Source organism: Cyprinodon tularosa, unplaced genomic scaffold (genome assembly GCF_016077235.1).
Source record: "Cyprinodon tularosa strain WSP-4 unplaced genomic scaffold, ASM1607723v1 ctg44, whole genome shotgun sequence".
Lineage (NCBI taxonomy): Eukaryota > Metazoa > Chordata > Actinopteri > Cyprinodontiformes > Cyprinodontidae > Cyprinodon > Cyprinodon tularosa.
This window is the reverse complement of record NW_024039163.1, coordinates 2,989,047-3,013,288: the sequence shown is the minus strand read 5'-3', so window position 1 is coordinate 3,013,288 and position 24,242 is coordinate 2,989,047. Positions and strand designations below refer to the sequence as shown.

Genomic DNA, 24,242 nt, shown 5'->3' with positions numbered 1-24,242 from the left:
TCCCCCCTGCTGTTGGATTTTTTCTTTCTTTGCTTCAGCGGTTCAGCGCGCGCCCCTATCTGCCCCCCCACCAATTAAAACCTAATGAAAGGGTCACGCGCGCTCTCCATGTGAATCCGTTGATGTACCAAAAAAAAAAAAAAAAAAAAAAAAAAAAATTTAAGAAAATTTCGAAACCAACATATTGAAATAAATATTTGGTTTATATTTGGTTTAAACTCTAGAACATTTAATCCACTGTACTGGTGTGCAATATGCAGCCTACTTTAATTTAATATTTGCTATTAGTTTTTGTTTCTTTATGTGTTGGATATCTATCTATCTATCTATATATATATATATATATATATATATATATATATATATATATATATATATATATATATATATATATATATATATATATATATATATATATATATATATATATATATTTCTAACATGCTGCTGTCATTTTGCACATCTTGCTGCTATTTTTGAATATCCATTAATAGAAAATATTGGTTATTAACTCTCCAGGTGTACAATTTTGTTAAACACTTAACAGTACAGTATTTTATGTTTTATCTTTTAACTCTTCACTATTATGTTAATCTTATATACTTTTCTAAGGTCCATATTTGTGTGACCATTTTTTCTATTATCCTTTTGTTGCTGTAAAGACCAGAATTTCCCCATTGTTGGACAATAAATGTATTTTCTATTCTATTCTATTCCTTTATAATGTAAAGTGCATCACAGACAAAATGTATTATTATTATTATTAGAAATAAATGTATTTGTGCTTGGCTGATCCGTTTAAAATGATACAATAGGAAAGAATAAGAACTACAGTCAGTAACTGTAAGACCTGCAGGAACAGTAATGATACAGTGAAACCTAAAGGCTGAGCTTCACACTGAGGCAGTTGATAAAACATTGTCGATTCAATAAGGTTTGATGCCTTCATCAAAAGCCAAGTTTTACTTCTACTTCTTTTTTAAAGTGACAGGAAACAATGGCGGTATCCACCTATCTCATAGGGGAACAGAGACTTCAACAATTAAGTTGGACTTTACGAGGAAACCAATTCAAATAACAATATTGTAATAGAAATAGGCCTAAATATTCTTAAGTAATTCATGGGATAGACATTTATAAAATGTCTTAGTTTAACTAACTTCTAAAAGCTTTTTTACTCTAAACTCATAAAACGCGTGCAAACAGTGAAACATGTTTTATTTGTTAAATTAAAAATGAATAATTTGCATTTATAAAATATAAACCAATTAATGGAAATAAATTAAAACAACAGAATACAATATCATATATTCTTTAATCTAATAATATATAGCCCACAAAGATTGTATTAGAAATGTCTGAAACACAAATATGGGTCAGATTATTCTTTTAATATTTGCCAGCAGAACATTTGATCATTCACATAGAAAATGTATATTTTATAAAAAACAAAAAAAAACTGGAGTGGAATGGAAAGACAATTTATGCATGATAAAATGTTATTCTTAGCATATAAGAGGAATACACATTTTACTTGGGTAAGAATATCTAATCATTTCCAAACTGCCTTTCTTGTAAAATTGTACAAGTTTATTGGATCAATACTGTAAAACTATCTAAAAGTTTATATGACTAAAAAGAAAAAAAACATGCAGTATTTACATGGATTTGAATTACAACAAATGTCACCTGAAGGCCGTTTACAAGATAAACTGGTCCAACTATCATCGAATTATCTTGATTGCAAATTCAACTTAATTCAATGCAATTCATAGCAGTACAATCAATCATACATTCAGATTCAGATGATATTCACAAAGTCCATTTTTTTGTTGATGTTGAGTTTTATCCACAAAGTGCAAAGATCCTCAGAGTTCTGGTCCCATTCTGCAGAAGAAAGATTAAAGGAATATTTAGATTGGGATTCAAACTTAATTCCCTAATCTCTTTCGCTATGCATGATAGAAATTATGCCTCCTATTCGTAGCAGACTGAAAAAAAGCAGATACAAATGCGAAGAGATAGCGCTAAAATAAAATTTTTAGAGCACTCGTTCAAGAAGTTATTTATAAAAGGCAACAGGAATAATGCATAACCATAAAAGTTATAGAAACACTGCTTTTATGGGGAACAAAATGCAGAGTCAATGATGGTCAAACTGAAGCTCTTTGGTTTTACAAAACTGTCACAAGTCTGTTTTGGCAACAGCAAATTTAATATTGTGCTCATGTTTTTTATTTTCCACATCAAACAATGGAGGAAGTGTTTCAAGGGAAAAAAAAAAACATCCTTTTCATGCACTGTAAAATGAAAGCCTCCTTAGCTCTGCATGTTGTTCTTCTCCTCCATTTTCAGGCAGTAGCGCTTAATGCTTTTATCCCCGCAGGGAATCAGCACAAACTCTTTCTCTGCCAATTTTCACCCACTCCCCAATTCAGATGAGTCCTTTCTCCCACCATGCCCACAATGAAGGATTTGTCCTCGATCTCTTTGTCCACCTCTGATATCTTTTTTTTTTTCTTCTTAAGGGTGGTGGTGGCCGAGGGGTGCTCCTTCTCTGCAGACAGCATGCAGCGTATGCAAATACGCCTTCTTTTATTTGCTGTACCCCTTCCTTGAAAGAACACCACCTTAAATGAGGCCACACTCGCAGACGTTTGCGGAGGGGCTGTGGAACGTACACGCATTACGATCCGTGGATTTTCATGCCCACTCTGACACGCAATGAGTCAAACAACGATTGCCGAGCGGCTACTGTGTGCAGACACAGAAAAAAAAAATGCTTCCCAGCTTTAACATCATTGTTTTAACTTGATTTGAGGCAAAACTGTAGGCTAAAATGTGTCTTTTTATCAACAACATGGAGCTTGATTATGTTAATTACCCCTTTATTGTGCACACTTTATATCAAGACAGAAAAACACCTTGAAAATAATTTTTATTTGTGAAGATTGTTGAGATTTTTTATTTAAACAAGTTCAATTAATGTTTTACCAAAGTAACTTGCACCCAGAAAACTGAATGCATGAAGGAAGGGCTACAGCGTTTGCAACTGGATGAATTATGGCAGCGTCTGATGAGCATAAAGCATTTTCTCTCTTCCTCTCATGCAGCTAACATTCCCAAGCTGGCCCGTGCCATCTGTGAGTAGGTGTGAATGGGTTTTAGTTTGTGTGTTTTGCAGAGGAGGTGGCGGGTGGTTGGTTGGGGGGGGTTGACGTCTGCTGGACAGCTCTGACAATTTGGCCTTTTCAATCTTTCATTGCTGAACTGAGCGGCCTCTATCCCATAGCAACCCTAAAAGAGGTCAAAGGCTATGTACTCTTCTACACACCACCCCCTCCTTTTCCTCATTCTTGTCTTCCTTACTTTCAGGGTGGTCACAGACAATCCCAACTCTCAGCAGACAGAGAGATGCAACCATGAACTTGAACTTGACCCAATTCTCGGTATAGTTTCTGCAAACTTGTGTGCAGTGAAAACCAAATAACGAGACGGGAAAAAAAAGGTCACATAAAGGATTTCTTGGCCATCTTTTACCACACGACCTCCTTCTGCATGCTATGATTACGAAGGGATGCTGCATTAAAGGCTCAGTCACTTAATTCTTCTCTCCTTCCAAAGCAAAGAGGACCCCCCCCTGAAAGCCATCCTCTCCTGATATACTTAATACTCAGCTTCGTCCTAGATTATTCTCAGCCAAAGTTGCATTAAAGACAACCAGTGAGCCTCGCTTGACCCACATCAGGGTCTCATCTAAAACTAAGGCCAGCCTATGAACTACACATTATGTCTATACATGTGTTGCTATAAAGTGCAATATATATATATATATATATATATATATATTCAGTGAATGGGGCTCAAACATTAATACTGTCCACACGTATAGAAAAGGTAGCCCAGGAGCAACGTGGTATTAACATTTTATCGCTACTATGGCTACACAGCTGCACCCACACAGAATGGGTAGTGTGCAGCGGCTGCTGTCACTTCATCGTGTCATACATTATAATTTCCACTGCTGTGAAAATCCAATGTAGAAGAGGTAATACATAGTTAATAATGGATAACACAGGTAGAAAAGAGGAAAGGAGAGGTAATCTTATGTCCCATTGTGTCCCTTTCTTTAGGGGGATATGCATTTTTAAGTCAAATTTAAAGGTATGCACACACAGCGATGGATTCTGTGGTGTTAGCGTTCTAAATCCTTTTTGACTCTATGTCAGACTTGCTGACCTCGCTCCCCCCAGCCGCTGTGGTTTCAGACCGTCTTGATTTAAGAGCTCTTTGTTGAGGAGCAGATTAAGAACCGATCTGCAGAGCAGTGTTAGCCAGTGTGAAAAAACAGAACATCAGAATCAATATGAATTTATGCTATAATTTTAGTCATTTCAACTCTGACTTTTCCATGCATTTATTAGATAACAGAAAAGGGGGACTATAGATGCATACGGCTCCTTAAGAGATACCCAATCTGTGCTGCAACCATTCAAATAATCGCTAAATGCTTCTGCTCCTTTCAGCTGCTAAATGTTGCAGCACGGCACACCAACATGGCTGCCCACATGTTCTACCATCTCTTTTTTTCTGCCATCTTTCAACCTTTCCTAAGGGGGATTAATATACAGTCTTATCATTCAAACCCGAACTGTTTCTGCTCCTCTGGATTTTCAGACATTTTCAGAACGCTATGCTCTCAGCTACCTTTCCCTTTTTTTCACTCGAAATGGCCTCGAGCAATAATGCTGTACCTAACAGATGAGCTACTCAAATGCAATTATAGAGACAGCTTAGAGTCCTTTTCTGTGAATAAAGACAGGAAATAATATGATGACATGTGGGCTGCTCATGCTTTACAAACCGTGTGGAAGTGCATATACAGTGTGGGGTACCATTAATAACTACTATCCGCAGGTTACATCACTTAGCTCCTTCAGGCACAACCAGCACCTCAGCTGAGTCAGTCATAGTGAAACAGTGTGCCACCAAGTGTCTTTTGGAATTTGGTGTGAAAATAGGAAATTCATTTATTCAAATTTTAAAGAAATGTATAGTTAAGTTAGTAAAGAGTTTAAAAGGTTTAAAAATGTTACATTTTGATTTATGTCATCTATTAATTCTGTCTGTGTAGAAATCCCACCTAATCATGGAATTAAAATTAAGTGACTTTTTTTTAACCAAATCTCAGGTGTTCTGTTCATTCTGTTATATGAAATCTGAAGTGAGTTTTGACTATTATTTTACCACCTTAGATTTTACTTTTTAAAGAAAAAAAGCGCTAATAAGATTATTTATTTATTTTTTTAAGTTCTGCTGGATGCATTATTTTTGAAGTAATGCTATTCTTAAATGAGAAGTATTTCAGGTTACTCTACCTACCTCGAGGTAATTTACTGAACAGAAAAGGATTATGCACATAAATATTTTTTTTTCGGTATGATTATCATTTTCACAAATTATTATGTCATTTTCTGGATGACTGTTTTTTAACTTGAGTAAAATCTATTGAAGTAACAGGAATGTGCTTTTTCCAATAACCTATGAACCTTTGCAGCTTTGTTAAAGTTAATAAAATTGAGGTTGCGAGTTTGTCAGTTGAAGCAAGAAATAAAGTTTGTATCAAGCTTTGATTAGCTTAGCCACAGCACTAACACTATAGTTTAGCTTGCAAGCCATAGTTGTCAGGGAAATGGCTTAAATAAATCTAAACGGTGAATGTATGGTTTACAGAACATAAATGTCTTTGCTGGAGTACATTTAAAAGGTTATTATTTCAGTGACATATTATGCCTTAATCTTGGGTCTTTCTGACATGAAGGGCAAACCACTGTATTAAAGAGAAATTTAGACATTCTCTGAATACAATTTAAGGCCAAACATATTAAGATCTTTAATCAAATTAGTTTATTTCTAAAAAAATTTAATAAAAGAATTGAAAGAAGTCAAACTGAAAATGTTGGTCCGGCCAACTGTTATTGTAATTTTATTGATATTAAGGATGTGCAATGTTGTCTTTTAAGTAAATATATCAAATTAACAAAAGTTAATTTTATCTGAATATGGAAGTTAGTGTGTAGGAACTCTGATGGCGCACACAACGCAGTTTCTGGCTATGGACTTGCTGTCTATGTTTGCTAGATGAAGTCATAATTAAGGCGGGATGAACCTGTCTTGATATTCGATTGCAATGTTTTGAATTTGATGCGACTACCAGGAGCGTCCATGGTTGCACCAATAGGATCCGGCAGGTGCTGCAGTGGAACAAATAGACAATCCTGCTGTACAGCCTGCTTAAGATTTGGACAACAACTCTTTGTGCTCAAATGTAAAGATTTCACATAAGCAGAAGTCATAAATGGGATTAAATGCGACTAAATTAAAGGGATTAAAGTATTGAGGGCCAAAACTGCCACATATTCATTAAATAAAAAAATGGTAGAATTTCTATTTATAAATGTAAAAATGTCAATGTTACTTATCCTAAATGAATAATCTGTTTTAGTAATATTAAAGAAAAGGTTACTTGGGTTACTTCTATGAATGGGCCCCGAAACCATCGAGTCATAAGTATTAATCAGCTGACCTGTACTGTAACTTAACTCCCATAAGACCTGTGGTTGAGAAACTCTCTGTTTTTGAGCTAGAATGTCACTTCTATCGGATTTTACTAGTTTAATGGGATTGCTAATGCTAAAGTCAAACATGCTCGCAAAATGACCTCACCTGTAGCTCATAAGCTGTGTTTGCAAACATATTGGAAAATGTTGCCTAACATAAATTTTCATGGCTTAATCACTGTGCAGTTCTCATTTTTCTGTTTTGTTGTTTCTTTTAGATAAGGATGACTACATAGACGAAAGAAGGTGTTTTTGCATGACGATTCTACTACAAAGGAAGACCTAAAAATGTCTGTGTAGAAGGCTTGGTGTGCACAAGAGCTATGAACCGCGATCCCAATTAAACACAAAATTATTTGACATCAACTAGTCTGATGTAGGTTTTAAATCTAGATTGAAACGATAATTCAAAAAAATCTCATGCTATTATGTTATAAATGATGTGCAGGTCTTTTATTCTTAAATTTTAAAATCTTACATTTAAAAGATGAAGCTTGTGTCAAAGGAGATAACAGTTTCAATCAAAATGATGTGTTTAAGTGGTTGAATGATTTAAAATAATTCTAAATAAAATTATTTGAAAAATTGAAGCAATTTATGTTCAGTGTGGTCAATTGATATGTTGTTACTTTTTAGCTGGCAAACCTTAGAGATTTCTACACTTATATACTGATAAAATCTATGTTTATACACTGTTTGTTTGATTGGTGTCTGATAACTTTCTTTTTATAACCTGACACAAGCATTCAGGTTATGTTTTAAATACATTAAGAAACATTTAGCAAGCAAAAACGTATCATAGATTATAATTGGAAATTGTATAATTGTTGTTGCATAGAACTCTTTGGATGAAATGCATTTCACTATGTGTGTGTGTGTGTGTGTATTATGTCTGAATGCATGATTAATTCCTAGGAAATTCCTCTCATTTAGCAGAAGATGTGCCATCTCCATGTTTTTTAGACATGCAGAGTAGTCTGAATAGACTAATGAACAGTCAGGTGGCACTCCAGGGTCTGGACCATTCCCCTCCCCAACCCCCTTTCCCATCACCATCACACACATATCAAACACACATACACTTGCCCACACATTAAAACTCAGCGCCTCGTCCGACCTGGTGATCCGCACAACGGTCTAATGTCTCAGGCATCTGCTCATGTCTAGTCTGGAGGGTCTTTCCCACCCTGCCCCCCATCCCAGGCCCGCCGCACCACCAGTTCCCACAATGGTGAGAAAGCAGGCTTTTTCGAAGGGGATGGGGAGTGGGGGGGGGCGTCAAGCGAGCAGCTATTGAGGTAGGAGAGTACGGAGCTGAATGATAATGTGAAAATGCATGCCGCTGTTCATTAACACACAAGCTTTGCAGCTGCACATGTTGGCTCCTGACAAACACGCTCATGTGTTTCACTTTTTCACCTCCTGTTGATGCCAGTCTCTACAGGCCAGCTAGACGGCTTGATAGCGAGAGCTTGGCAAGTAAATGTGGGCACGAAGTTAAAGCCGTCAGGCTGGTCAAAATCTAAAGCCTTAAAATTTGTCCTGGTTTTGAAAAACATTTAGCATTGGACTGGTTTGTCATTTATTTACTTACTGTAGCCATGCTTATGTACAATTACACTTTTTGGTAAAAAGAGCTCACTTCAATTTATAAAGGCTAAGATATTTTGTCAGAAGATCCACTGGGAAATATTTGGATTATATGTGTGCAGATGCAACCAGTGCATTACAAGTGTGTATGCTAACATGCAGCTGCAAATGCAGCAATTAAACATTTCTTATTGATGTTAAACTCAAGAAACTGCTTTATATAAATATTTTTTTCATCATAAATTATTTTTTTGCTTTTTTATATGATAAAAAGCCCAGTTTTGGCATGCATTACTGCGATGTTTATCAGGTGGAAACACGGCGTGCTGAACTACTTGGTGTGCTGCGGGGAATAAAGAAGCACCATGACAAGAGAGGATGGCAGGTTTCCTTCAACCTGTGCCAGCTCATTAATTTTGTTGCTACCCACTACCCCCACCACCAACACCAACCATCCTCACCCACAAACCCCCCCACATAACTGCTAATTAGCAGAAGCAGAGCACAGCAGACAAGAAAGAGGCCATGTGTGACTGTGGAGGAAATGGGGAGGAAACTCTTCTTCTCTTCCTCTTCTATAAGTCAACCCCCACCCCGAAACCCTCTGACCATCCTTTGTACCCGACAGCTAACCATGATGCAGCTCACCTTATGTGCCAGTCCAGCCATTTTAGATGTCTCAATGAAACATCTCCCAAGATGGCTTCTCTTTGCATGCTCCTGGGATCTTGGGGTGGTTCTTTGTCTGTCTCCTGGCACAGCAGAGCGTCCCCGCCGGCTGTACAGATGGCATCGGGGGGTTCTGGGTAAAAGACAGCCGAGGTTGTCGGAGAAGGAGGCAAATCTTGGGCCGACCATTTCCTTCTCTTTTTTTGTTTGCTGATGGCTCTGTTAAAGAATCCTGCATGTTTTCAAAAGAAAAGGGAGGAAAGATGTATTCGTTTAGGGAAATCCATGTAACAGAATTTTAATGAAGGTTTTAACAATTTCCCCTTAAAACCAACTTTGAATAGTATAGGACAGTTTTTAAATCTCTGGGAAGATACACAACTCTGTTAATTTTCAGGATGTGAGTGTATATTCTGCAGCAATGAAAGACACTGAAAAAAAGAAACAAAAAAAAAACTCATTATACAGGTACAAAGGTAAAAATCAAGGATGCCTTGATTCCATACATCCGCCTCAAGTGTTTTTTTTATTCCCTTGCTGAAAGAGGTAGACCAGGTTCACACACTATCTATAAGAGAGGAAAGCTCCAGAAAGGACTCAAGCCACAGCCTTTTCACATATCCAATATCTGACTGTGAAACGAAGCAATTAGTCCGGGTTGACAGCGAGCTCCGCTGCAACAGCTAGTTACCAGAATGAATGAAAACTCATCTCACTTTGGTGCTCTTTAGGCTTTAGTGGCATTCTCTAAACCGAGTGCATGCAACACGCAAAGAGCTGAAGTACCAAGTTGAGAAGTTCAGCTCCTGTCTGTACGACGGCCCCAGGCTTCTCATTGAGCCAACGCACAATGTATCCCAAAGGACTTGAGATTTTAAATACAGACGCCAAGTGTTTTTTTTAACCCTGTGCTTCACCACTCAGGGGCTTTATAGGAGGTCCTACAAGCTCTGGACAAAGCATTGGCTTTTCTTTTCTTTTAACCAAACAAAGTTGGATTTGAGGCAGTGTTTTCTTTGCAAAGTAAAGAGTAAAAAAAAAAAAAAAAAAAATCAATATAAGCTAAAGCAAGGTTGGCGGGAAGTGTGTTATGAGTCGACACTGTTTGGTTGGTATTAAAGGATAACTGTAGAAAATGACTGAAATTTATTACAATATCGCTTCTTCAGTTCAAAGTCCTGTTCTTGTTTTTATTGCAGCATCGCCGCCCCTCCCCTATCTGTTGCTCTGAGCTGCTGGTCAGCTGGCTTAAAGAGTAGTCCTAAATCTTCCTCTGGCCTCCAAGCAAAACCAACGTAGCAGGTTTAAGAATGTATTTGTGGAATACATTGTCGGGTGTGGTGTGTCAATTGAAATAAAGCACCACTTATCTTTGATTGGTGTATATATATATATATATATATATATATATATATATATATATATATATATATATATATCAATGTGTGTGTGTGTCAGTAAAGCTGCTGAATGCAGGCTGGCTATACATGCAGAAAGCAATTCCTTCACCTTTACCCTATAGATATGGAGGTATAGACACCGACCAGTCTAGTTTTACACTTGATTGGACCAGTGATTGGCAGGTCACATGCTCAGAAAAACAAAACATATTTTTAAATGCCTCAAAATAAAAACACAGATTGTTTTGGACCACTGATGCATAAAAAGAGACTTTGGTATGACAATCAGATCATAACTACCACTTTAATATTCTGTGTAAGTTAAGCTTAATTGTGTTTTTTTTATATAAAAAAAAGTTTTTGTATGTTTGAGGGGGGTGTAAAGTAGTTGGAAAATCTGAGACGCCCTAGAATTAGGTTTCTTTCTTTAAATTAGAAAAATAAGGGCCGAATAAAAAAAGGAACAATTGGCCATAAAAATGCCTTATCACATGACAGGGGGGTAAAATGATGCATTAAATTGATCTATTTTACATGGGAACTAAAATGAATCTGTAAATCTACTATATTTTCACGCCAATTCAACAGACAACCCTAATTTATAAATCCACTGGTCTTTACATGTAATCACATTGTGGAAAGATAAACAACAAGAAAAACAATGAAAATAAAACAAGAGAAAATTTGAAAGAATAAATGCATAAATATATTTAAAATATATATATAAATCAGTTGATTGGTCCTCAAAGAAATACAAAAACTTCCACCAGCCTGTAAAATCTTAATTTGTACACTTAATATCAATCAGCTTGAATTCAAAATGGAATTATGTACTTCAGGACTATTAAGGAAAAAACATTTCTTTGTTTTGTTCGAGTATATTTGATTTGAACAGATAACAGACTAAACTAAAATGAGGTCAAGCTGACAGTTGGTAGGCCTAAAGCAATTAAAAAATCAAAATCAAAAATCAAAAAAGACAATGTTTTTAATTATAAAGTACCTCAAAATCATATCTAATAAAACAAAAAATTGTTAAAAGTCCAAAGTCTCACTTCTTTATCTCACGTGCACATATAGAAAATATGTGCACAATTTTTCTGATGGTTGAATTAGTTTAACTTTTAAATAATTTCTCATCAAATATATCGTTTCTGTGAAACTCATGCCACGAATCATTTTTTAAAATATAATTTTTTTAATCTAACATCAATGACCAGTCAGACACAGGATAGCCACAGCTGTTTCTTACCTTTTTCATGTGAGAATCCTGAACATGCAGCTAATGGAAGCCATTTCTACTTTCGGTTATCTAGCTTTATGACAGGTATTTAAAACTCATACAGCTAGATAACCAAAGACAGAGACGGACCCCCCCTCCTCACTATAGACATGACTGCCTGTCATCAGGATCAGGATGAAGCTGCATTTTATTCTGAAAGATTAAGAACACACATCCAGCTAATTGAGCATCAATAATAAAGAAAGAAAAATATCAACAATCTTAATAATAGAAAAAAAAAAATTATAAACAACTATTATTATTTTTGTTTAGGAAGTTTTTGAAACGATTATATTACTGTTTGTTTTCTCGCGATATCTTCAGTGAAGGCCTGATGACATTCCTCATATCAATTAAACATATTTCCTATTTAGACGTCTTAGAAATATAGGCTGTGACAACACTTTATGTTCATTTGTAATCACTAAAAATAAAAACAAAAGGATAATAACAGGTAAACATCTCAGGTGTACTAGAACATGCATCTTCTCATTATCACTTATTTTATTCTTATTTCCTACGTTTGCAATAACTTAGTACCGATTCAGTCCTTTTAAAGTAAAGTCTTAATTTAATTCATTTTGATAATTTTGTTCAAGGATGCCATTTTGGTCCATGATGCTTTAAGAGTGCATTTCGCCTCACTGATGAAGAAGAATAAAATAATAATGAAATAAGAGAGTTGATTTTTCTAACAATAACAAAGATCTCTCCAATCTAAACTGAACTGAGCTTTAAGATGCTCTAATTATCTTCTGGCTCTTTAGTGCTCCTGAGGGCAAAGATTCCCTACTTTTAATGAGAGTTGTGATTGGCCTAGTTCTACTGAAACTAGATTATTTTACATCATAGGAACTAATCCTCACAAGCTGTTATAAAAAAAAAAATGTTAAAGGCCTGAGGACCTTAACGCCTTTAACATTGAATGCATTTATATTTATTCCTCGATGGTTTTTGGGTTGTTTAAAGATCATTCAGCTCTATGCTGCCTTATTATTTTATATATAAAAAACAGAAGACTTTTTCCATCCTTTAAAGCTGTGTGCTTTTGAAAAAAAAAATATTATCTATACGATACAACCACAGAGACCTTTAGAAAAATGTGTATGTTGGACCAATGAATTAAATGTAAAATGTAAGGAAACCTAAGCAGTTTTTGCAAGAATCCAGAAGCGTTTCTTACCTCAGCGGCAGGGAGAGAAAAAAAAGAAGCATAAATGTCTTTAAGCTGAAGTCGAGCCGAATTTCCCGATTGGATTTTCTCTGCGTTTCCTTCTGGTTTCCATGCAGACAGAGGCAATAGATCCTTCTCCATCCTCAGTCCTCCAGCGTCTGACTCTCCTCCAGCCTGCGCTCTACCTCCACTGTCTGACAACCAGCTCCAGCACTGACATCACTCCAGGACCAGGGCCGCGAATTGACCAATCACAGAGCGCGAACTCTGTAGAGATCTTCAAATTATGGAAAGATGTCCCACTACACGCTGATTTGTATGCAGAAGGGTAAAGAAGAGAAGAAATAGAAAAAAAAAACTCAACTGATTTTTAAGTATTATTTCAGTTTAATATGGGAAAAAAAGTCAAAATTCTGACTCTAATCGCAGAATTCTGACTTTGATCTCAGAATTCTGACTTTTATTTCAGAATTCTGACTTTAATCTCAGAATTTTGGACCTTAATGTAGATAGGCTTCTTTGCATATTCTCACATTCAATGTGTTCTTGTGTAGTGGTTCTATATATATTATATTTACAGCTGTACCATACTATTTCTATTAAGGGATGTTGAACAGTGTTTTGCCGATTTCAAACTTAAGGGTTATGGTTATATGTTGCAGGTTGTGGTTATATAGTGTTGGAGCACGAGAAAAGTGAATGCTTTTGCAAAAAAGAATCAATTCTCTCATTAATCAAAAAAACATCAACTACCAGACATGAAAATGTTTTTATCTTTTGAGATAAAAACATATTTAGAGATGCTTAAAAAAAATAAAAAGCCATTTGTCACATATTATGGATTTAAAACTCCCTGTAGGCGACTATCATCCAAAAAATAGTCACTGAGAGGAGAGCAGGGATCTGTTCGACGCGCTGAATCCAAGGAGGAAACATAAAGCTTTTCTGCAGTTAGGGATGTTTATTGTACTCTTTTTCTGTGAGGCATTGTACAACAGGTCGATTTGCAGACTTATTTGCTTACAACTTGCGGTCAACAGAAATATTGGCACCCTGTCTTAGCCTCTCTCTGAATCAAACAAACAAAAACAGCCTCAGAGCAGATCCAGGTGATATTAATTAGACAATCACTCAAACACATGCCAACACCCACTTATAGCTCCACCCACATATGCCCATACATACCTTTAACACATGCAGCCTATCCTTAGAGACATTACCAAAATGAATCCTTGCCTCTACATTCCGGCCCCTAATTATTATGATATAATAATTACTAAATAATAAGAGAAACATAGTATAATCTCACACAAAAAAAACATGTATAGAAGCTGTGTTTTCAGATCAGCAGTTTGAACAGAGAATCTGGTAGAAAATGGTCTGTGCCACAGGTTCTATGTTCAAAGTGAAGTAGTATCAACAACAGAAGAACAGCAAATCATAACAAATAATCCATCAAGTATCCTCGGCTTCCTGAAGCAGGCAAATCTTTGTGACAGGTCTGTCCAAACAGCTTGTCTTGGTCCTGATCTTGACTTGTCGAACGAGTCCTTTTCTGTCTTTATAGGCTTCAACAACTCTCCCCATAATCCAAGAATTTCGGGGTGCAGAGTCATCTACGATGAGCACGATGTCTCCAGGAGCAAAGTTGCGCTTGATTTTGTTCCATTTCTGACGCTCCTGAAGCAGTGGTAAGTATTCTCTTGTCCATCTTTTCCAAAACAAATCAGAGATGTACTGTACTTGTTTCCATCTACGTACAGCATACGAATCTTCCTTCCGGAAAACACCAGGTGGGAAAGATGGTTGACCTTTGAGGAGGAGTAGATGATTAGGAGTCAGAGCCTCCAAATCATTTGGATCTGTGGATGCTTTTGTTATTGGTCTGCTATTGAGAATAGCTTCAACTTCACAAAGCACAGTGTGGAGGCTGTCATCATCCAGAGTTTGAACTCTTAAAGTAGAGTTGAGGACCTTTCGGATTGAACGGATTAACCTCTCCCAGACTCCCCCATGATGGGAACCACTAGGAGGATTAAACTTCCACTTTATTCCTTTCTGTGATAGTTCATCATGAATCTGAGCTTGATTCCAATGCTCCAGAGATCTTCTCAATTCTCGATCGGTGCCAACAAAGTTGATTCCATTGTCTGAGCAAAGCTCTTTGACTTGGCCTCTTCTAGCTATAAAGCGACGTAGTACATTCATAAAGGAATCTGTCTCCAGTGATGCAGCTACCTCAATATGCACAGCTCTCAGAGCTAAGCAGGTGAATATAACTCCATATCTTTTGACTTTGGATCTTCCACGTCTCACTTCAAATGGACCAAAACAATCCACTCCCACTGAGGTGAATGGTGGTTCATCTGGAGAAATCCTGCTGAGTGGCAAGTCTGCCATCTGTTGGCTTGCTGGGACTGCCAAAACCCGTCGGCATATAACACATTTGGCCAAGATTCTTCTTATGGCTCCACTGGCTCCAGTAATTCTGGCGTAGCCTTGCCAACATGTGGGTCCTGTCCCCATGGCCGACTTCTTTGTGCACTTGTCTAAGGATGAGGTCAGAAACATGAAGATCATTGGCCAAAATCACTGGATGCTTTGACTCTTCAGGCATTGCTGACTTACTGAGCCTTCCGCCAACTCTCAAAATACCGTTATCAAGAAATGGATTTAATTTGTATATGTGGCTTGTCTGTTTCACATTCTGATTCTTTAAGAGACTGGAAAACTCATCAGGAAATCTTTCCCGTTGGCACATTCCAATGATCTCTAGCTCCGCCTCTTTCAGGTCCTCCACAGAGAGAAAAACGGTGAACAAATCCTTGACACGCTCTTTTTTTAGAACAGTCTTCTGTTCATTCTCATCCATTTTTGAGTGTGACAACAGCCCCTTGACTTCCTTCCTTTTCTTCCAGAGACTTAAAAGTCTGCTTTTGAATCTTAAGACCCAAGCAATCACTCTCTTTAACCGGTTCCATTAAGATGTACGGTCAATCAATTGAGACAGTGGGTCTTCTTCGTCTTGGGCTGCAACAACATTTGTCAACACGCTAATTTTGACTTCAGGATCATCTTGTTCTTGTTCCTTTAAGCTGTATGGAATTGTAGGCCACTGCTCCTCTGCTAGCAGAGATTGTGGGCCACACATCCATTGTTCATTCTTGAGGAAAGCCTTTACTCCAAGTCCTCTTGAAGCAATATCTGCTGGATTGGACAGAGTGCTTACATATCTCCATTGAGTTGCCTCAAATGCTTTAAGTATCTCTCCAACCCTGTTGGCCACAAATGTTCTGAATCTGGATGTTTCATTTGTGATGTACTTCAGCACAGAAGTGCTGTCGGTCCAAAAGACAGAGTCGAGTAGTGGCATCCGCAGCTCCTTTCTCCAGAATCTGTCCATACGTGCTGCTACCACCGCTGCCGTCAGCTCCAGTCTAGGAATGGTAATTGGCTTTAATGGAGCCACTCTGGCCTTTCCCATGATGAGATTGCTGCATTGTTTTCCATCAGTGCTGCACAGCAAGAGGTAAGTAGCTGTTCCATAACCCACCTCACTTGCATCTGCAAAATGATGCAGTTGGGCAGAAGACACAGAACCAAAATCCACTGGCTTAAAACATCTGCTGACTTTGAGGTCCTCAAGTAGATGAAGCTCATCTATCCAGTTGGTCCACTCCTTCGCAATTGGTGTGGGTATAACTTCATCCCACCCAAGACCTTTCTTACACAGATCCTGCAAGATTAGTTTGGCTTTTAGAACCACTGGCACAAGTACTCCAATTGGATCGTATATTGAACTGACCACAGACAAAAGTCCTCTACGGGTCAAAGGCCGATCTTGGATTGAGATTTTGAATCTGAATGCATCTGATTGCACGCACCATTGTACACCCAGTACTCTTTCAACAGGAAGTAGGCCATGGTCCAAATCCATGTCCTTTATGTCCTCTGCCCTGTTCTCTTCAGGGATTGCACCCAATACAGTTCGACTGTTACTCATCCACTTCTTTAGGTTGAATCCTCCTCTGGCACAAATGGCCTGAAGGTTGTGATAGAGTGCAATAGCCTCAGATTCAGAGGGAACTGAAACAAGACAGTCGTCCACATAGAAGCTGTGCATTATGGTATACACCACCTGCTCACTGAAGGAGTTTCTGTTATCCTCTGCACATTTTTGCAGAGCAAAATTTGCACAGCTTGGTGATGAGGTTGCACCAAAAAGATGGACACGCATCCTGTCCTCCACCATGGGTTGAGAGACGTCCCCTCTTGGCCACCAGAGAAACCTTAGCATGTCACATTCCTAAGCTGATACATGCACCTGGTGGTACATAGCCTCAATATCTGCTATCAGCACGATGGGTTCTTTCCTGAATCTGGTTATGATGCCAATCAATGAGTTGGTAAGATCAGGTCCTTGTAGCAGCTGTGCATTGAGTGATGTACCTTGGAATGATGCAGCACAATCAAACACCACTCTAATCTTCTTCTTCTGTGGGTGATATACCCCATGATGTGGGATGTACCAAACTTTGCCACTGTTGCAAATCAGATTCTTTGCAGGCACCTTTTCAGCATAACCACAGGAAATGATGTTATGCATATAGGTCGTATAATCCTTGTGAAATATGGCATCTTTTTGGAACCTTCTTTTGAGATTCAAAGCACGTTGTTCTGCTAGCTTTCGGTTATTAGGCATGTATACATTCCTGTTCTTTAATGGCAAACCAATTGTGTAGTGACCATCCACCAGCTCAACAGTGCCTTTCACCATTTCCATAAACTGGCAATCTTCTCTTGATGGACCCAGTTGTTCATCATGGCTGCACTCAGGGAAGTCTAGCTGGAACTGTTGTTTCCACAATTCATCCAATTTCACTACAGAGATACGGTTAGCAGTGATGCTGGGTTGATTGCAGTCAGCTTCCCCAAATACTGGTCCATTAACAGTCCATCCTAAAAATGTCTGAACAGCATATGGTCCTCCATTCTCACTTGGAATCACTTTTATTGGTTCCAGTGCTCTGGGTGCATTTAAGCCAATCAAAAGCTCAACATCTGCTTCAATTTCAGGTAGATGTACCCCTCTCAGATATGGCCACCTGACCAGATCCCGCTCCAGTGGTATATTACTCCTGCACACAGGCATTTTCTTTTGTGTAAAAACATCTGGCAAGTCACAATAGAGGTCACTTTCCAAGCCAGCAACTTCCAGACCAGATACAATATAGCTTCCTACAAGCTTTTCCTGGCCCATAGTGCGTAGAAGAATTTTAGTTCCTCTTCCAGAAACATTTAACTTGTTCATCAGACTTGATGTACAGAATGAACCAGAACTGCCTTGGTCCAAAAAGGCATATGTTTCCACAATTTTTTGGCCCTTTTTAGATTTCACCTTGACTGACACTATGGAGAGTTTGCAGTCTTGGTCACCGGCCCCAGTAAGACCACTACTTTGCACTGCCACCAGAGAACCACCCACAGCTGCGTCTTGCTTTGGCACACCTTCATGACCTTCAACTTGATCCTTATTCTTTGAGTGAATATGAAGCATGCTAGGGTGTTTAGCTCCACATGTTTTACATGTCAGTCTCCTCTTGCAGTCTTTACTTATGTGCCCTATGCACAGACAGCCAAAGCAGACCCCATGCTCTCTGAGAAAAGTGATTTTCTCTTTATGTGTTCTTTTTTCCAATATAGAACACAACTCCAATGCATGTTCACTCTTGCAGTAAAGGCAGGTCTTTTTGTCAGTTTGGACTTTCTCTTTTTTTACTTGACTCTTTCCATCAATCGCTGCTACAGTAGTGGCAAAACTACTTTTTTGTTTTCGTGTTCGACATTGGTAGTTATCTTTGCTACCATCTCTTTGCATGATCTTTACAGTGTCCTGTATGTTGCCAAATACAGGGTCTGTCACAATCTTTACCTGACGTTCAATGAAGTTCACAATGTCAGAAAAATTAGCTCTTCGCTGTCTGGTTTCTTGAATATCACAAGCTACTGACCTCCATTTGTCTCTTAGCTTGTATGGCAACTTCTTGATCACCATCAGCATGTTAGAAGGCATGTTAAGCTCAGACATGTACTCTATGCCCTCCATTGCATTACAGCATCCTCTTAAAAAGAGACCATATGCTTGAAGAGATTTAACATCCTCTGCTTTAACCACAGGCCAAGAGAACGCTTTATCCAAATATGCAGATGCAATCTTTTGTTCATTCCCAAAATGTTGTTCCAACAATGCCTTTGCCTTCAGATATCCTCTTTCTGGAGGCATTTGTTGACAGCTTCGAACAAGCTCTCGTGCTTCTCCCCTTGTGTACTGAGCCAGAAAGTGCAAACAGTCTTCACTGTCTTCTGTTCGCCTTTCTACATTGTGCTCAAAGGCTCTCATAAAAGCATGATAGTGAATTGGATCTCCATCAAACACCTGGATATCTCGTTTTGGCAAATGAGAAATGTTATGTTGTTGTGTGAGTAAAGCAGGGATTTCATTTTGCCTTGCCATTATAGATAGAAAATTGTTACCATCAGCATTGACCGGCAGCTGGGTATGTGACGTGACACTTAACTGAGAATTTAGAATGTTATTTGACACATTAGGTCCCATCAGGTGTCCAGTTTGACTCTGCTGGGGTATTTGAGATCCAACATCAGGATTAAGTTTTCTTCCACTTGACTTTGTCAGATGAGGCTTGAGTGTGGTATGAGCGTCATACCCTCCTTGGCCACCAGGCACAAATGAATTAGCTTCAACATTAAGAGCAGCACAAGCCCCTTTGGCCACATAGGATTCTATGCCACTTAATTTTATACTTTTGCTGCCTTTCACACTGCTTCCTGAGACTCTTAGAACCTCCATCTTAGCTTGAGCAGCAGCTATTTCCATCTCAAGCGCAAATCTTTCTTTCTTTTTCTTGATTTCCTCTTCTTGGTGGTCCAGCTCTTGCTTTTGTTTGAGTAATTTCTGTCTAGTAAGAAGAGCAGCTATTTCAGCTTCTGCTTTGATGTGAGAAGATGAAACAGAAGAGGTTGAAGTTCTTGAGGTTCCACTTTTTGATCCATGTCTTCTGCTTCCAACATTTGAGATGCTGTCAATTGGTTGAATTTCATCCTGTTGCATGTCTATTCTTTCAGGAAAGCCTTCCTGTCCTGTGTCTAAGGACACTTTAGCATCAAGCTGAGGCTTGTGTAGTGACAAACATGGTGGCTCTTCACATTCTTTGTTTTGTTTACCAACCACAGAATCATTTGTTGCATGTCTTAAGGATGGTGCAGAGATCCATTGTTTTACATCCTCAATAAATCCCTTGTTATATTTATTGATACTTTCAAACCACACTTTTTGCTTGTCCTTTTCTTCCTGAGGAATTATTTCCATCAGTGACATATGCAGAGAAATTGTCTCCTCATGCAAATGCATCAACTTGTCCAACTCAGTTTCCACCTGAGAAACATCAACATTCCTCTCTATGAGCTCCTTTAAAGCAGTGATGAGGCCTTTTATTTTATTCACTTTTGCTTTGCGTTCTTTCTGCAGTGTTTCCATTTTCCATATCAAGGCCTTTTCAGTAGGAAAAGTTTTCCTTTTAACAACTTCATTGCAATGAGTGTCATTTACTTGTGAACCAGCCTTTGATCCACTCATATTGATGCCCAACAAATAATGCAACACAGAATTTCAGAAAGCAGGTTTCAGTCCACAAGTCAAACAGGGTTGCGTTTTTTGGCATAAATCTGCATCCATACATGAACAATCCAATATTGCATGTCCACACTTTGATTCAGGCTTAAGCATCAGCAGTAACAGCATCAAACATCCAAATCCAACTTTACTTTGATATGCACAGATGAGTGATCCACAGTTTCCACAAGTTAATTCAGTCTTGAGTAATATAGCTGAATGATATAACCAACAGCCACAGCATCTATGCATCCAAATACGCAGTGGTAACCAGCATCAACTGTGTCCAAAACAGATATGATCTTCACAGTATGAATAAACTGAATCCAACATACCACAGGTTGTGCTGTGCTCCGTCTTTTCATTCACATTTACTCACAGTTTGCGTCCAAAAAGGCTGAGTGGTCCATTGTCTTACGTGCACAGTTCAATCAAAGTGTTGGATCTTTTGCCATTTCTGTTGACAATGTAGGCGACTATCATCCAAAAAATAGTCACTGAGAGGAGAGCAGGGATCTGTTCGACGCGCTGAATCAAAGGAGGAAACATAAAGCTTTTCTGCAGTTAGGGATGTTTATTGTACTCTTTTTCTGTGAGGCATTGTACAACAGGTCGATTTGCAGACTTATTTGCTTACAACTTGCGGTCAACAGAAATATTGGCACCCTGTCTTAGCCTCTCTCTGAATCAAACAAACAAAAACAGCCTCAGAGCAGATCCAGGTGATATTAATTAGACAATCACTCAAACACATGCCAACACCCACTTATAGCTCCACCCACACATGCCCATACATACCTTTAACACATGCAGCCTATCCTTAGAGACATTACCAAAATGAATCCTTGCCTCTACACTCCCTGTTTCAACAACTCGAGACACTAACTTGAGTCTTGAAACTCAAAAAGAAGATAAATCAAGATAAATATTTAACGTAATTCTGCTAATAGTGATAAGATAAACAGAAATAGTGGTGTTTTTGGTTATAATTTATACAATGGAACTATAATGCTTTGGGTATATTCTCAGAAGTCTGGGAAATATCTCAGTAGAGCACATCATCATCAGACAAAGTAAAGTTATGTTAATATCTTCACTAAGTTCCATAGGATCTGTCTTTACTAAAATGAAGTGAGAGCTCCCTTCAGAAATACAAGATCTTTGAGGCTTGAGGCTTTTTATTCCTTTTGGCTAATGAACATGAGGACCTGTGACCAAGAATTGAGTGAAAACTTCCCTCCAAATTTGTGTCTGGACAATTTAACTACTTTTAATGATAGCAGATTAGATTCATTTTCCAGACCATGCCAAACTCATTATGGCTGGGATTTACAGTATATTTAAGGTTCTAATCTTTTAATCTATATGGTTGTTTTTGAAAATGACTCATATTTTTCATGTATTTTGGACTATGCATGTTCTAAACTGCATAGTTAAAAATTAAACTGCTCAACCAAGTAAGCTAAACCCTCACATATATTTTAAGTTAAAGCACTTTAGACTTAAAGTTGTAGTAAAAACACATGAAACAGGATTTTAAAGATAATAATTAACATCTAAGAATGTGTGTTTGCTTTCAAGCTTAGGTTGCTTATGTATTCATTCCCCTGTGGTGATCTAAGGAGAAAGCCTGCATGCTATAAGGAACAGACCAAAATAAATTTTAAAAAGTGAAAATATGTCAATTTACTGACATCATCCATTATCAACATTTGCATGACATGAAATAAAATTAATCCACAACATTCAACCAATTCATGTCGGAGGGGAAACCAGCTAGTTATGTTTGTGCATGTTTCTCATCCACAGAATCTGACTGGAGAACCACAGTTCCTACAGCATTCCAAAGATAATGTCTGTCTGAAAGAGGAAATATATTATCTTAATGTTCTCAGGCATATTAACAAGACAATGGAAGGCAGTGAATTATGCAGCTATACTCACAAACAGGAGGAGGCTTTGTCTGGTAAAAATGGGCTTGTCTGGAGGTTGGAAATCAAGTCCAGCAGCCTTTAGGGGAAAGGAAACCAGATTCACCACTTTGTGATGGTACACTAAACAGATCAGTGCTGCATTTTGCAAATTTTGTCGATATATCTAACGTACAAACGTGTTTTGATGAGAACTGCCGAAAAACTATGTAAGGTGGAAAGCTAGCATATTTAAATCAACCTGAACAAGCCTGCCCTGCAATCAAACATGGTGGAGGTAGCATCATGCTGTTGGGATGCAGTTCTCCAGCAGGGGACAAAAAAAGAGCAATAAATTGGATGGGTTAGATATAGATAGACATCTCTAAAGGCCGAGCCTTTTAAATCTTCTTTAAATGCTTCTCCTGTTTTATTATTTGGAATTTCCAATCGTTTTCTCTGTTATTACTGTTTCTTGGAAACATGGTGGAGGTAGCATCATGCTGTTGGGATGCAGTTCTCCAGCAGAAGACTAAAAAGAGCAAAAAATTGGTTGGGTTAGATATAGCAACAAAACTGGAAGAATTTCTTTAAAACAACCTAAACCTGAAATAAGAGCATTAGTTACCATTAAAATGTTAAGATCAGTCACTCTAAGTCGTAATGAGCCTTCTGTACTTCATGTTTTAGATGCATCCCTCTTCTAGCGCACCTCGTTTTGAATAAATGCATCACCTCCTCATTATAGCATCAACTAAAGGAGAACAGTTTTAGTATTTTAGAGTATGGTTTCATGTACTTATTCTTGCATGGGGACCTCTAAAGGACCAGGCTCCTCATCATTAATGTCAGTCTTTGACTAGAAATTGAGCAGCATTTCATCTCCAGCCAAGAATCCCCTGGTTGTACTCCATAAGGCTAAAAACTATCTTTCTCTCTGTGTCTCCCAAACTGAGGAATAGTTTTCCTCTGCTGCTTTGCTTTATTGACTCTGTGGGGCTTTTAAAAAACACCTGGAAAACTGTTTTGTTGTGCTTGTATTTTTTTTTATTTCTTTGTGTTTTTTGTTCTATTAATAATTTTAATTGGTCTTCCTTACTCACTTAATAATTCAAACATGTACTAGAATAGTCCTGTCAAAGTTCAGAACTTGATCCAACAGAAAATTTGTACCCAAACTAAAAAATATTTCTTTACAGACATTTACCTTGCAACCTGGCTTAGCCTTTTCTTTACAAAAAAAGGAAATGTATGTCTTTAGGGTAAATGCACATCACATCTTTAAGATTTTTATTTGTAAAATAACCTTGAAGATTAAGCATCACTGATCTTCCACTTTTACATTTGGCTCAACTATTGGAAATTCCAAATAATAAAACAGGAGAAGCATGATTTGAAAGGATCAGCCTTTAGAGCCTTTAGGGTCTCTTATCCTTGCAGCTCTCTGCGCCCTCTCCTGTCCATCAGCAGCCTCCTCATCATCCCACAGCTTCACAGCTAACTAAAAAAACACAGTGACAAATAACCTAGAATAGCATGAGTAAATTTACAGCTTATAAAAATCTAAATTTGTGCAAACCAATTCAAGTTGCCCATCTTATGGATTTTATTGAAGATTAAGATTAAAGCCGGTAGGAAAAGAGCGACCGCGGCAGGACTCGAACCTGCAATCTTCTGATCCGAAGTCAGACGCCTTATCCATTAGGCCACGCGGCCTCCAGATACCTTATCCAGGTATTTAATGAGAATTAAATTATGAAACATTGTAGGTGTTATCTTGTTAAATTGATCATTATATACCAACGGGTTGATTTCTAACGGAAAGAAGAAGCATCATACCCGTGCCCTGACAGCCGCGCAGTCTTCAATTTTTCATTCAACGTGCTTTAGAATTATGAATCATCCAA

General features: G+C 37.9%; 1 long non-coding RNA gene and 1 other non-coding gene across 2 annotated transcripts; both read right to left on the bottom strand.

The window, feature by feature from the left end:
- Window positions 1–1,370: 1,370 nt before the first annotated feature.
- On the bottom strand, window positions 1,371–11,692 carry LOC119793112. The gene is made up of 3 exons (XR_005282066.1): window positions 11,532–11,692; window positions 8,859–9,111; window positions 1,371–1,887 (listed from the first exon to the last, which is right to left on the bottom strand). It is a non-coding gene; the product is annotated as an uncharacterized LOC119793112 (long non-coding RNA).
- Window positions 11,693–23,978: 12,286 nt separating this feature from the next.
- Window positions 23,979–24,051, bottom strand: trnar-ucg. Its single transcript has one exon. It is a non-coding gene; the product is annotated as a tRNA-Arg (tRNA).
- Between the last annotated feature and the right edge of the window lie 191 nt (window positions 24,052–24,242).